This window comes from Nyctereutes procyonoides, unplaced genomic scaffold, assembly GCF_905146905.1.
Source record: "Nyctereutes procyonoides isolate TBG_1078 unplaced genomic scaffold, NYPRO_anot_genome, whole genome shotgun sequence".
In the NCBI taxonomy this organism is placed as follows: Eukaryota; Metazoa; Chordata; class Mammalia; order Carnivora; family Canidae; genus Nyctereutes; species Nyctereutes procyonoides.
The window spans coordinates 22,872,714-22,886,735 of record NW_026575134.1 but is presented as its reverse complement, the minus strand read 5'-3'; positions in this window follow the sequence as shown (position 1 = coordinate 22,886,735).

The following is a 14,022-nucleotide window of genomic DNA, read 5'->3' as shown; positions in this document are numbered from 1 at the left end:
GAAAAAATATTTTAGTTCTGTTTGCAGAAGGTTTTGCAAGGTAGTATGTGGTAAACTGTTTAAAGCTAAAAGTGCTAGAGATGAGTTAGATCAGACTCTGGCTTATTTCCCAGAAAATAATAATATTCTATAAAGGAGAGCATTATAATCCGTTTCTTATGCTACTCATTCAGGTGTCTCATGTTTTACTGAAATTTAAACCAGATCTTCAAAGAGAAACCTACTTAAAATGAAAAGGAATAAGACCAGATACCAGTTGTAGGTGAATGTTTTTTTTTTCTGTGTATGTATAAGAATTTTAGATGCATGAAATTTATAACTTTCATAGAATTAGTAGAAATAAACTGTAACACAATATTGATAGATTTATAAAATTAGTACATACTTATTAAGGAAAAAGGGGCTCAATTTCAGTCTCATAAATAATGTAATCAGATAATCCTGTTCTGATTTAAAAGCTAAACCGGATTAAGGAAATGCTAATCACTGTGCTAGGCACAGACCTGCGCTTGGTAGATGTTGAGGGAATGAATGAAGAAAATCAGCTGTTCACCGAGCAGAGCGCGAGATAGGTAAAGAAGTTCTCAGAAGACTGAGAACTTAACAAAAATGCCTGAAATGACTTGCACAGGTAGTTTGGTCCATATTAAGGATAGACGAATGATATATAACAACAGTCACTTATTTTTTTATTAATTTTTCTTAACATCCAGGTCCCATTTATTGTCCGTTTTCTCTCTCGGGAAGTCCAGTGGGAGAAAACCACCAAACCCCAGAAGGCCCCCAGCTGGGGTCGGGCAGGAGGGCCCTGGACTGCATGCCGCTGTGGCTGGGTCGGCTGTCCCACTTGGTGTCTCATGTTGGTGCCATCCCGTCTCCGGGTCCTGCTGCTTCATCTGCTGCGAGAGCTAACTGCTGGCCAACTGCTGGCCGGCCTGGAGGAGCGCCCCCCGTCCTTCTGCCAGGGCCTGGTGCCAGGGGCGCCCTGGCCTTGTGGCCGCCCTAAGAAGTCTTCTCTGAGGGGCTCCCTGAGCTTGGGGATCCTCCTGAGGCTGAGGCCCTGTCCCTGAGGCTGGGGCCTTGTTCATGGTGCTAGGGCCCTGTCCCTGAGGCTGGGACCCTGTCCCTGAGGCTGGGACCTTGTTCACGGGGCTGGGGCCCTGTCCACGGGGCTGGGGCTCTTTCCTCGAGGCTGGGGATTCACACCCTGCCTGCGACGTCCAAGCTGCCGACAGGTCCCGTGGGGTTTGCCCCCGTCCCCGCTGCCTCATGCCAGGAGCCAGCTCGGGGGCCCCGAGTCAGGGAGCCGTGGCCGCCCCGTGCTTGTCCCAGAGGAAAGCCTGCGGGACGGTCCGCAGCAGGTGCCCCCCCACCCCCGACCCAGCGGGGTCGCCGCGGGGCTGCAGCCTGGGCGTGGGCGGCCTCCCGCGGAGGGGCGCGGGGGGTGGGGGGTCCCCGGCGGCTGCTCCTTTACCCCGGGCTTGGGCTGCGCGGGGCGTGGGCGCGGCGCTCCTGGGGCCGCCTCAGCCCGGGGGCCCCTCCGCAGTCCCAGAGCAGCGGGTCGGGCCGGAGCGCAGCAGCCGCACGACCTGAGCCTCCGAGGTCGCCGTGACGCGTGCCCGCTTGGGAGCGGGGCGTCCTGCTAGCAGGAGTCCCAGGCCCCGGAAAGCCTGTGGGCGCGGCTTGGCCGCCGCTCCTGTGCCTCTGCGCTCTGGCCAAGGTCCGCGCCGCAGGGGCACCCCGCGCCCCCAGGACGCCCCGGCCTTGGGCCTGACCCATCCCCGCGCCCCCACGACGGCCCGGCCTTGGGCCCCGACCCATCCCCGCGCCCCCAGGACGCCCCGGCCTTGGGCCCCGACCCATCCCCGCGCCCCCAGGACGCCCCGGCCTTGGGCCTGACCCATCCCCGCGCCCCCAGGACGCCCCGGCCTTGGGCCTGACCCATCCCCGCGCCCCCAGGACACCCCGGCCTTGGGCCCCGACCCGGCCCCGCGCCCCCAGGACGCCCCGGGGCAGATCTCCCACAGGCTCCGACGTCCTGCTTACCATTCACAGAACTGAAATACGTATTTATGACTTTCTGAATCTAGAATCTCATGGTTTTACATATAACCACAAAAGTATATTTTAAGTATACCAGATTTTCTAAGAATACAACTGTGGTGTAAATGCAGGTGTAAGCTTCTGCGTCTCTTTGTGCTTGTTACCAGGCTGTGAACCCAGAATCCCGCGGGACTCCTACTATCCTTCTATTTAAGGTCTGAACTGCAATTAGTCCTGCGGGCCTTTTCCCCACTTTTGTTCCTCAGAGCATCCTTCCCTATCAACAAGGGGTGAGCATTATTGACCCGAGTAAAGGAATATTTTCCAGTAAGGCTTAGAGAAGGGTGGCTATAAACTGGCCACCCCAGGCCTCCTTTTCCTGGTTCTGCTCACTCTTACAGGGACAAAGGGACCTCCCAAGAAGAGGTAATCACAAGCTCATCCTCACCATACCAGCCTAGGGGAAAAGGAAGCAATTTAGAAAGAGAGGAGAATCCAAACAGAGAGCACTCCCCACGGCAGAGTTTGTAACCCCTTAGTTCCTCCCTGGGAAAGCTCTTCCAACACAATGGCCTACTTTGTGCCTCTATCACGACCAGAAAGGGAGGCTTAGCCCCCTCGCCACTCCCATGGTGTAGAGCCAACACTTAACAATAATTCACCAGAGCTAGTTTAAACTATTTTAAAAATCACACGCTGCCTTAGCCTGTGGGGTATAATTTGATGACCTCTATTCTGCAGCACTGTAATCTTCCATAAGGTGAAAAAAAATTTTTTTTAAATGTAGAAGTAATAAAAGGTTTGAGAGGCAAAATGTAGAATTGCAAATAGATGGATCTGGCCTCAAACACCTGCAAATCATACTGAAGACAATAATAAAAGCCATTAAAATAAGACAATTCTAAAGGAGAAGAAAATGTCCTTTATTATATACATAATGCATGCCTATAAAATATGTTGGGAATTATAAAGGAGAAATTTTAAATTGTGGAAACAACTGTCTTCAGAGTGAGACACTGTTAAACTATTAGGAAGATATTTTTGTATACATATATATATGACTTTACATACATTATATTCTGATTTTCCCACCCAATCTTATTTCATAAGCTTTTTAGGTGTTACTAAAGGAACTTCTGAAAACATGATTTTACACAGCAACCTAAAATTCAAACACAAGTCTGTGTCACATTTTATGAGGCCTTGTTATCTCGATAGACCAGTGGAAAACACAGTAAGGATAAGTGAAAGTTCAGAGAATGAGTAATGACTACTTGGTTTAACACACTAAACCTAAAAAAAGAGTGGCTGCAGGCATACCTAATTATAGATTTCAAGATATGAAAAAGGGCATCATTTGAAGAAGCACTTCAGGGAGAGCGGCTACATTTACATACGAAGGGGAGACACCTGGGTGTATTCATTGTAAAGTTAATGGATATTTAGAAAAGCATTTTTAAAACTAGCTGTAAGGTGTTTGAAAACTTTTAATTCTTCTGGACATGTTCCTGAAATACAAAATAGAGCTTCTACACACCTAGAGCCACGTTCATACCCACTGTAATCGTAATTCAAGACAATCAGGAGTTCCCGAGCTGCTGCTAAGATGTTCATTATATCCTGTTTGCATGAAAATAAACAAAGTTGAATAGGATGGTTCCTTCTGCTTGAAAATAACAAAAATCTTTACAGTAATGTTATGCCAAAGAATATGTCAGATACAAACCACCAAAGTAAATTTTGAAGTTGTCTTGGCCCTCTTGCAAGAAACTGTACCCTCTGCAATTCTGACTTTCCCTCACCTACTGTTATGAGTAAAAAATATTACGCCCATGTTTCTTATTATTAGAAAAGTAACTTTTCATCTGCCAATATAGAGATGAAAAAAACAGAGTAGATGGGTTAAATGTGATCATTTTTAAATTGTCTAAATTCCAAACATGTAATTATTTTACAAAATTAACAAATCATAAGCACTTGTTTTGATCTAACTAGGGATAAGCATTTCTCCAAAGCTTTCTTTTTTTCTTTAAGATTTATTTATTTATTTTTATTTATGATAGAGAGAGAGAGAGAGAGAGAGAGAAAGAGGCAGAGACACAGGCAGAGGGAGAAGCAGGCTCCACGCGGGAGCCCAACGCGGGACTCGATCCCCGGACTCCAGGATCGCGCCCTGAGCCGGAGGCAGGTCCCAAACCGCTGAGCTACCCAGGGATCCCCAAAAGCTTTCTTTAAATGTCCTGAATTTGTGAAGAGACAGAGCACATGTGTTTGCGTGCACGCGCACGTGTATATCATTTCTTACTTAATATAAAGGTATTCTTGGGATTCCTTCTGAGCAATTTTTGCGAATTGCCTTCTGGAAACCTATTCCATAATAAAAGATGCCGCCGTTAGCTGGGTGAGGCTAGCACTCTACACAGTGGTATTCAAGGTGCATTCAGGAGTGCTTTCCTAAAAGAGTCATTTTTTATAGTCTCATTTTATTCACAAAAACAGCCAATCTTTAGGTCGCATGTAACGTTAGTCCCAGCCCAGTCGGCCCGCGGGCGCTCAGCGGCCAACCGCCCCGTCCAGCTGGCGGCACGAGACCCGCTCAAAGCGTCAGAAAAATGGCCACAGTGACCAGGGCCACGCTGTTTGTGAGCTCATGGGGTCCTAAGACGACCTCTTGTATTCGGGCTCTCTCCGAGAGATCGCTGTAAGCGCGGGGCAAGCCCGCGAAGTGCAAAGTGCGTCTCCCCGGAGTACTGCAAAGGCGGGGCCAGCGCGCCAGCGTGGGACGTGGGCGCCCCGGGAGGACTCCCGCGCGTGGGACGTGGGCGCCCCGGGAGGACCCCTCGCGCGTCAGACGTGGGCGCCCCGGGAGGACCCCTCGCGCGTGGGAGGTGGGCGCCCCGGGAGGACCCCCCGCGCGTGGGACGTGGGCGCCCCGGGAGGACCCCTCGCGCGTGGGAGGTGGGCGCCCCGGGAGGACCCCTCGCGCGTGGGACGTGGGCGCCTGGGAGGACCCCCGCGCGTGGGAGGTGGGTGCCTGGGGAAGACCCCCCCACGTGGGAGGTGGGTGCCCCGGGAGGACCCCCGCGTGGGAGGTGGGCGCCCCGGGAGGACCCCGCGGGCTCACAGCGCTGCCGGGCCCCTGCACACCGTGCTGGCGCACTCTCCCTCTCTCACCTCCAGGAAGCTGCCGACCTTCTCGAATCCCCAAATGCTGAGACTCCAGGGGCCCTTCCAGGACTGGGCACGGCCTTCAGGGACACCCCGTAAGAAGCCGAACCCCGGGCAGCCCGGGGGCCCAGCGGTTGAGCGCCGCCTCCCGCCCAGGGCCTGACCCCGGGTCTCGGGATCGAGTTCCGCGTCGGGCTCCCCGCAGGGGGCCTGCTTCTACCTCGGCCTGGGTCTCTGCCTCTCTCTCTCTCTGTGTGTCTCTCATGAATGAATATATTCTTAAAAAAAAAAAAGAAGGAAGTAAAGACAGAAGAGGGCTGATGAATTGGAAGAATGTCAAAAGGCAAGTAACCTAAAGGTCCTGATGTGATGTATAGCGGGCGTTGCATATTTCAAACCACAGCCCAAGTCTGCTCCTGTTTTTGTAAAGCTTGAGGCAAAAAAAAAAAAAAAAAAAAAAAAAGGTTTTTCACATTGTTAAATGTTTTATTTTTTTATTTTTTATTTTTGTTAAATGTTTTAAATTTATATTTCAAATGTTTGAATTTATATTTCATTATATATATATATAAATGTTCAAATTTATATTTTGAGACATCTAAAAACTGTAAGAAATTCAAGCTTCAGGATACAAAAATAAGTTTTAGGTTTGGAACACAGCCATGCCCATTTGTTTACATATCGTCTACAGGTGTTTTTGCACTATGATGGCAGAGCTGACTGGTTGTGACAAAGAGCGTCTACCTACAAAACCTGAAATACTTGCTGTCTGGTCCCTGAGATAGAAATGGAAGGCTTAGGAGGATTAGAAATCAAAGGAGTGAGAAATTAGACTTGTGGTAGAGGAGTTTTGCTCAGAGGTTGGTTACAGAATTAATGCTTTTGGAAATAGAGGAAATTTATACTAAAAATGTCCAGACTGTATCCATGAGATTGAAACCTAGAGAGAAGCTAATTATTGTTGATTAGGAGGTCAAGGAATTGAAAGTGTTGTTGGACAAATCTATTATTTGAATACTGAAATCATTTAGAACACACAAGATAGGTGCCATAGTCTTTGATGAAAGATTGGAGATAATTAAGAGGTGGTAGGAGAGTGGTTAGTTCAAAAGATTTAAGCTCCAAAATTACAGTTTTTTAAAAAGGAGTACTTGCCTTTGAGAAGGAGGAGTAATGAACATGACAGGTTCTGTGGCTGCTGTCTCCCCTCTCCTAGACCAGGGTGGTGGGAAACTCATAGTGTCCTTTTGTGGGGAGGAGAATATGAACTTTGAAGCTCTATTCTCAACAAAACAAGGTCTTGATAACTGCTGAAAGGAACAAAAGTTTATTTGTAGACAAAATCTTCATTATATCAGGAGTGCATGTTAGTGCCAAAAATAGTTTAAGTGATGAACTTACTTATATTTAGCGCACAGCATGAATATTTAAGATGTTTTTATTTTTGGAAATTTCCTCTATACTAGGTTTTTCTTGAATGGATATATTCTAAAAAAGTTATGAATTCAAAAATTAATGCCTACTATTTTCACTATCGTTAAAAGTGCTATATTAAGGTATAATTGGTGAACAACAAAACAAACATATTTAAGATGTATAATTTGATAACTTTTGACACGTACACATATACTCATGAAACCATCACTATAAATCAAGATAGTGAGCATAACCGTCACCCCTAAAAGTCTTTATATTTAATCAGCTATTTCTGCTAATAATAAAATTTTACCTAATTTTAACTTGAAGTATCTGGTATATTTCCTTTTACTCATTTGTTCTTTCATTCTTCAGTAATGAGTAAATGAGTACATTGAGCCCAAGCTTTTAACAGTTATGCCCCATAAGCTAAGAGTAGACACATTATCAAAAATAAATATCATTATCCCAATGTATAGATAATAGATATTTTTTAAAAATCTCCTGGTAAATCTATTTTTTATAAAAAAACAAATCTCTCAAATAAAAGAAATTACTCGAAGGCATAGATTTTGTAAAATATTTTGCTCTGCAGATTTAATTAGCATAGTTTTCAAAGCCATTTTATACTCCTTTAAATTCTGACCTTGTTGAAAACGTGTTAAAGACTATTCCTATATTGATTGTAGGATATTAGCTCTCTTTTATTCTGAGAGGCTAGATTGTCTTTCTGCAAAGGTCTCATTCATTTCATTAATGGGAATGGAAAGGTATTGGGTTGCCTACTACCTGCATCTCTTCCACAACACACAGGAGGCATCCCATATCTACAGCAATGCCTCTGAATATATAGAACATTAGGAATGACACAAGAGCCAAGTTATTTAAATCTTGAAAAATCAATTATCCTTCTTGTAATATTAGCTCCAGAAATACCTAGTAAGAGATAGTTCTTAAGAGGAAAAAAAATTTAAACCTATTGTTCAAATGGTAGCAATTTTTAAGAAAAACTAATGTATTTAGAGAACTTCATGCTAATCTTTTCATACCCCCCAAATTGAAATAGAACTTATTTAAGTATTTTAACATGCTAATGTTAATATAGAAAATTCTATAACTTTTTTATATTAAATCTTTTAATACAATTGTATCAATTTTGAAATACTTATTCTATTTAAGTGCATTCATTATATTTGTCTCCATTACAGATGCTAGAAAATAATGCTCGGAAAAAGGTAATTAAGGGCACCCAGTTACATAGGATTAAAGAAGAATTCAAAATATGCCTTTTTACCCTAAATACTGGTCTGAAAAAAAAATTGTTCCAAGTAAAGACATCACATCACAATAGATATTTGTAGATGATTGAAATATAAGACATTGGTGTTTAACATTATGTTTAATGTTTAATTTCTTAGTAATTACATCTTTTTAACTTTTTGACATGTAATAAAAATGTAGAGTTATTTTGATACATGACTTGGATTTTTGAGGGAAAAGCTTTATACAGAGAGGAAGTAGCAGGTGCAAAGGCTCTGAAATGGGAGTGTGCTCAGTCAGGCTGAGAGCTGTCAAAATAGTCCATGTGGTTTGAGTGGGGTGAGAGAGGAACGGTAGCTAAGATAGAAGACATAGCAGGGGCCCGATCAAGAAGAACCTCATAGCCCACTCAGGATTTGATTTTAATTTAATTGCTATGGCTTGGAAAGGCATTGGTGGGAAGATAGCTAGACAGTTCCATTTGCTGAGATGGGGTAGTAGATTTATAGATTGAAAGGGGCAAAGAGCAAGTCAGAAATCAGAAGTTCTGTTTTGAATATGTTTATTAATCATCCAGTGGACATATCTAGAAGGCCAGTCAATATCCAAATCTGTTTGAGGATAGTGAGGGGGTTGAGTTTTTGGATATGAATTTGGGATCCTCAGTACACAGATTTTATGGAAAGCCCTGGTCTTAGATGAGGTAGTAGAGTGTGTACCAGAAAGGGGTTCAAAGGAAAAAGTAGAACTTTTAGGAGATATATGCAGATTTGTTACAGGGATTTAACTCTACACATTTGTGGAAGCTTGTCAATAGGTAGGCTGAGGTCTTCATGCCCGATGCTAGATTTTGAAGTGCATGGGGCAGGCAGAGAGAGGAAGGGTGTAGAGTGGAGGTTGGGGAGAGGACAACAAGCTGGGAACCCACAACTAAGAAATTGAATGGAGCAAAGACAGACTGAACTCAATGTCAGCTCTTGGTGCTTCTGACCTTCATGATGTGGGTTCCAGGAGAAGCCAAGCCCCTTAGTTGTGAAGAGAAACACATACACTTGACCCAGGAGACAGAAAAGCTGAAGGAGTTTCCCGGGAAGTTGGGAGTAGCTGCAAATGCAAATAAAGTCAATATGTGTGTTACAAAATAATTGCTGTTTGTTTTTTTTTTTTTTAATTTTTATTTATTTATGATAGTCACACAGAGAGAGAGAGAGAGAGAGAGGCAGAGACACAGGCAGAGGGAGAAGCAGGCTCCATGCACCAGGAGCCTGATGTGGGATTCGATCCCAGGTCTCCAGGATCGCGCCCTGGGCCAAAGGCAGGCGCCAAACCGCTGCGCCACCCAGGGATCCCTGTTTGGTTTTTTTCCACCCTTAAAATCTCCCAGGAATTACCTGTTTGACCCCACCCAACTGGAAAGAGATAAGAAAGGGAATTCTGGGAAAGGTAGTTCAGTTTAGCCAAATCCATAAATTGCACACCACCACAGGAGGTGAATATAGATAGAGAAGAGATGAGGTGGTAGGTCCAAATCCTGTGGAACTCAAAAATTTAGAGATAAGAATTTGAGGGTTTCTAGAAAGTATCCTTAAATGCAAAGGGCATGTCCTTCCTCATTAATTCCTGATTATTTTTGGCTGCAAAAAGGATGTGTTGGCTGGACCCTGGACTCTGAGATGGAGGCCACCTATTGGGATGGATAAGCAATAAGATCAAAAGTGTTCATGTTAGTTATTCATTATTAGCTCATTGTGTTGCTATGCAGTCTTGGACATACCCCTGAACTATGTTTATAAGAGAAGTCAGATTTGTCATATTTAAACCACTGTCATTTTGGGTTTTCTACCTGCAACAAAGCCTAATTCTAACATATGCAGTGGATTCAAGAGAAAATGAGGTGAACAGATTAAAGATATAGACAATATTTTGACAAAATTTAATTATAAATTGGAACTCAGAAATTGTTCTCTAGCTAGAAAGTAAGTGATGTTGGGGGAGATTTATTTTTTTTTTAATTTTTTTTTAAATTTATTTATGATAGTCACAGAGAGAGAGAGAGAGGCAGAGACACAGGCAGAGGGAGAAGCAGGCTCCATGCACTGGGAGCCTGATGTGGGATTCGATCCCGGGTCTCCAGGATCGCGCCCTGGGCCAAAGGCAGGCGCCAAACCGCTGCGCCACCCAGGGATCCCAGGGAGATTTATTTTTATGATGAGAAATGTGGACAGCCCTGGAGGCTCAGCGGTTTAGCGCCACCTTCAACCCAGGGTGTGATCCTGGGGACTGAGGATCAAGTCCCACGTCAGGCTTCCTGCATGGAGCCTGCTTCTCCCTCTGCCTATGTCTCTGCCTCTCTCTCTCTCTCTCTCTCTCTCTCTCTCTCTCTCTGTTTCTCTCATGAATAAATAAATAAAATCCTTAAAAAAATTTAAAGAAAATTATGATGGGAAATGTTACTACATTTTTTATAAGATTGGAGATTATCCAATAGAGAGGAATGATTTAATTCTTTTTTTAAAATTTAAATTCAATTTGCCATCATATAGTATAACACCCAGTGCCCATTCCATCAAGTGCCCTCCTCAGTGCCCGTCACCCAGTCACCCCATCCCCCCCTCCCACCTGCCCTTCTGCAACTCTTTGTTTCCCAGAGTTAGGTATCTCTCATGGTTTGTCTCCCTCTCTAATTTTTCCCACTCAGTTCGCCTCCTTTCCCTTATAAATCCCTTTCACTATTTCTTATAGAGAAATTATTTAATCCTATAGAAAAGAATTAAATTGATGTAAGGAATTATGAACTGAAAAAATACAAATAACAGAAAATTCTAGAAAGAACATTTAGTTTACCTGAGTGCTTATTCAGAATGGGGAAAATTTTATTTGCATTATTCTCTTATTATATAGCTATTAATACTGTTGTAGTTAAAAGCAACATTCTGAGAATTTAAGCAAATTAGCATAATTTTTAATCAGGTAATCAGGAAGAAATAGATGATATGTCACGTCCTTAATTTAAAAATATTTTATTTATTTGAGAGAGAGAATGAAAGATGAGGGAGGAGCAGAGGTGGAGAGAAAAAAAGGGGGGAAGCACCCCAAGCGGACTCTACACACAGCGAGGAGCCCAAAGTGTGCTCAATTTCACAGTCTGAGACCGTGACCCAAGCCAAAACCAAGAGCTGGATGTTAACTGACTGAGCCACCCAGCCACCCCAGATAGGTCAGGTTCTTAATGCTGTAAAAATTACTCGGTTGAAAATAATTGGTAAAGCAGATTTTGTATGTTTAAACTTATATCACTCAAGGAATCTCTAATTCACTTTTCATTTCTATTTGCAACACGTTGTTGTTTCTTATATTTTAGTCCTGGATAAAGCTTATTAGACTTATTATAAGAACACAATGTACCAATTAGCTTTTCCTGCTTAGCTATTAAAATTTCATTTGAACTGTGAATCCACTTTTATACCTCTCCTTACAATGATAGGTGATCCATCTTCAGATCATTAAACGATTTTATTAAAATTCTCCTGCAATTAACTTTAGGCATGATTAATTTTAGGGATAGCTATATGCATATACACTAATTTATCCTTGGAAACATTCTAATTTCTTAGTCGTATCTAATACAATTAGAAATATGCTTTCCGTTTAGATCTCCAGGGAAAGACAGATTGGTTTGTTTGTTCCTTTCTTTGTTTTGGTCCACAAGTATAGTGAGGTTGGAGTTTAAAAGAGTTGATACTTTCTGTTAATATCTTTGCATAATTTATTACCTATTATACACAAAGGATTATATAAAGAAAAGATAGTTATATGCAATTATATTCCTCTCCCATAGTTATTGTAATGTTAGAGATGCTTTAGGTATGAGATGCATAATCATAAAATCAGGTATGGTTAGAATTCTACAAACTATCACCTTTTTAACTGAGTTTGCTAAATTTGAATCAACATGTTTTAACAAGACATATTTTCCTATTTATTAACTTTGTTTCTCATATGTTTATGGTCATCTCTTGAAAATTTAAAGCCTTTTCATAAATATTTTCTGAACAGAAGTGTTAATGTTCTTAAATGTTCTTGGAGAACATTCTCCAAGAACATTTAAAGTATTTTCCCTTAACTGGCAAGACCCATTTTATCAGTCATGAAAAGTGGCTACATAAAGTGGCCACATCATCGGATAAAGCACATTCTTTGTTTTGTAATAGGAAACCCATGGTGAGAAGGAACAGGTTTGTAAAGGAGTTTCGTTTACATATGAAAACGTGTAGTTCCAGTCTTGGCCTCCACATGGTGCTAGCGTTATGTCCTGGGAGATTCCAAGCCCAACTACCTGGTAATGCAAAATAACCACTCATACTGACCATCAAAAATAATCACGGTAATGAAACACCTGATTCAACTAAAAAGGCACCATACCTGAAATTTTGCCCTATGTAAAATTTGGCTTGTGCACCGCAATAATTTTGCCAGGTCATTTGTGGAAATTACAGCGAAGCTAAATAAAAGCTGACATGAAATAATGAGTTTAGAGATTCTTGTTTCATCCTTGGGAAGTCACCAATGGGTCCAACAGCACTTTTTCTTTTTATCTATGAATTGTTTTCTCTCTTCCGTAGATGGTTATTTGGAATAGTGTTGAGGAAAGGAAACCCTTGGAAAAGAGACTTCGTAGGATTTCTGCCAGGTTTTTTTCTTCCGTCATTGTGATTCCTTTGAACTCTAAAATTCGCGTTCATAGCCAAAATCTGATTTATTTTGAATATTTTGATTTTCTGTCATATTCTTCCCAACTTTAAAGGTAGTGTTTTGTTTCCATTTATTTTAATGTGAAACAGGTATAATCATTGAGTTGATGGCAGCTTTATGTGATATACTTTATATCCATTTGCCAACTGTGTGACAATGGAAGATACTATAAAATATTATAAAATATTTGGCCTTTTTGCTCAGTTTCTTGCCGGCTGACTAATGGATAATTGCACTGGCTTTATCTAATTCCTTCCTTTTCTTTCATAATGGGACACAACTGTTTTCTTCACTTTAGGCTTACACATTGATCATTGAGCCAAGACAAAGTGAACGACTAAAGAAATTATTCAAATAATTGACAGAAACTGATTTGGTGTCTCTAAATATCTCAAGCCATATAGAGTGCATTTTATGACTTTTTTTCACACATTTGAGTATTTACTCAAAAAATTACTCCATGCCAACTGGTTTGGTTCTGGCTTTAGCAGTGGTAGTTTAAAACCAATGCAGAGTGCAGAGAAAATGAAAGTGGGCTCAAGACTTGAAATAAAGAAAATATTTTTAAAAACTATATTGAACTGCTATTATCACTTTCCTTGTGACTTCTTTCCCTTTTCTCCCTTTTTTTTTTTTCAAAAATTTAATTATTTATTCATGAAAGACACAGGCAGAGGGAGAAGCAGGCTCCCTCCAGGGAGCCTGATGCAGAACTTGATCTCAGGACCCCGGGATCATGACCTGAGTGGAAAGCGGATGCTCATCCACTGAGCCACTCAGGACCCCCACCCCCACCCCCCGCCAGTTTCCTCCTTTTTGAAAAAAAGTAAATAGTCCAGAAACTGACCTTAAAAAAATTAGATCACTTCTTGCCTGGAAGACGAAAAGTGTAAGTAGTCTTAAATTCTAGAATGAGATTAAAGATGCCAGTGGAGGGATAACTTCTTTAAGTAGTTTATGGCACTTATTATTGGTCTCATACTGAGTCCATTTCTTAGGTGGACTGAGTATAAAGTGTTGTCTTTGGTTTAGGTACATTAGTGGTAATGTTGTTTGAAAATGTTGGACTCTTTTGGACAAAATCATATAAACATCAGCAACCATTCATAAGTGATTTATTACCCTTAAATCCTTTCTTGGAAACGTTGTTCGTCTCCTGTAACTGTTACTAGAAATATGTGTGTGGGAATGCACATATATGTAAATATATTTCCACCAATATGAATAACTATTATTACTTGACAATTTTTTAAAAACAATTTTTTTGTTGTACAACTACTATATTTTTCATTATAGAATAAAGATTATTAGAAAAAAACTGTTTAGGTCCTTTACAGATTTATTCTTTAATAATTTGACCCATGGTGTTTAGCTCCAGAGTAT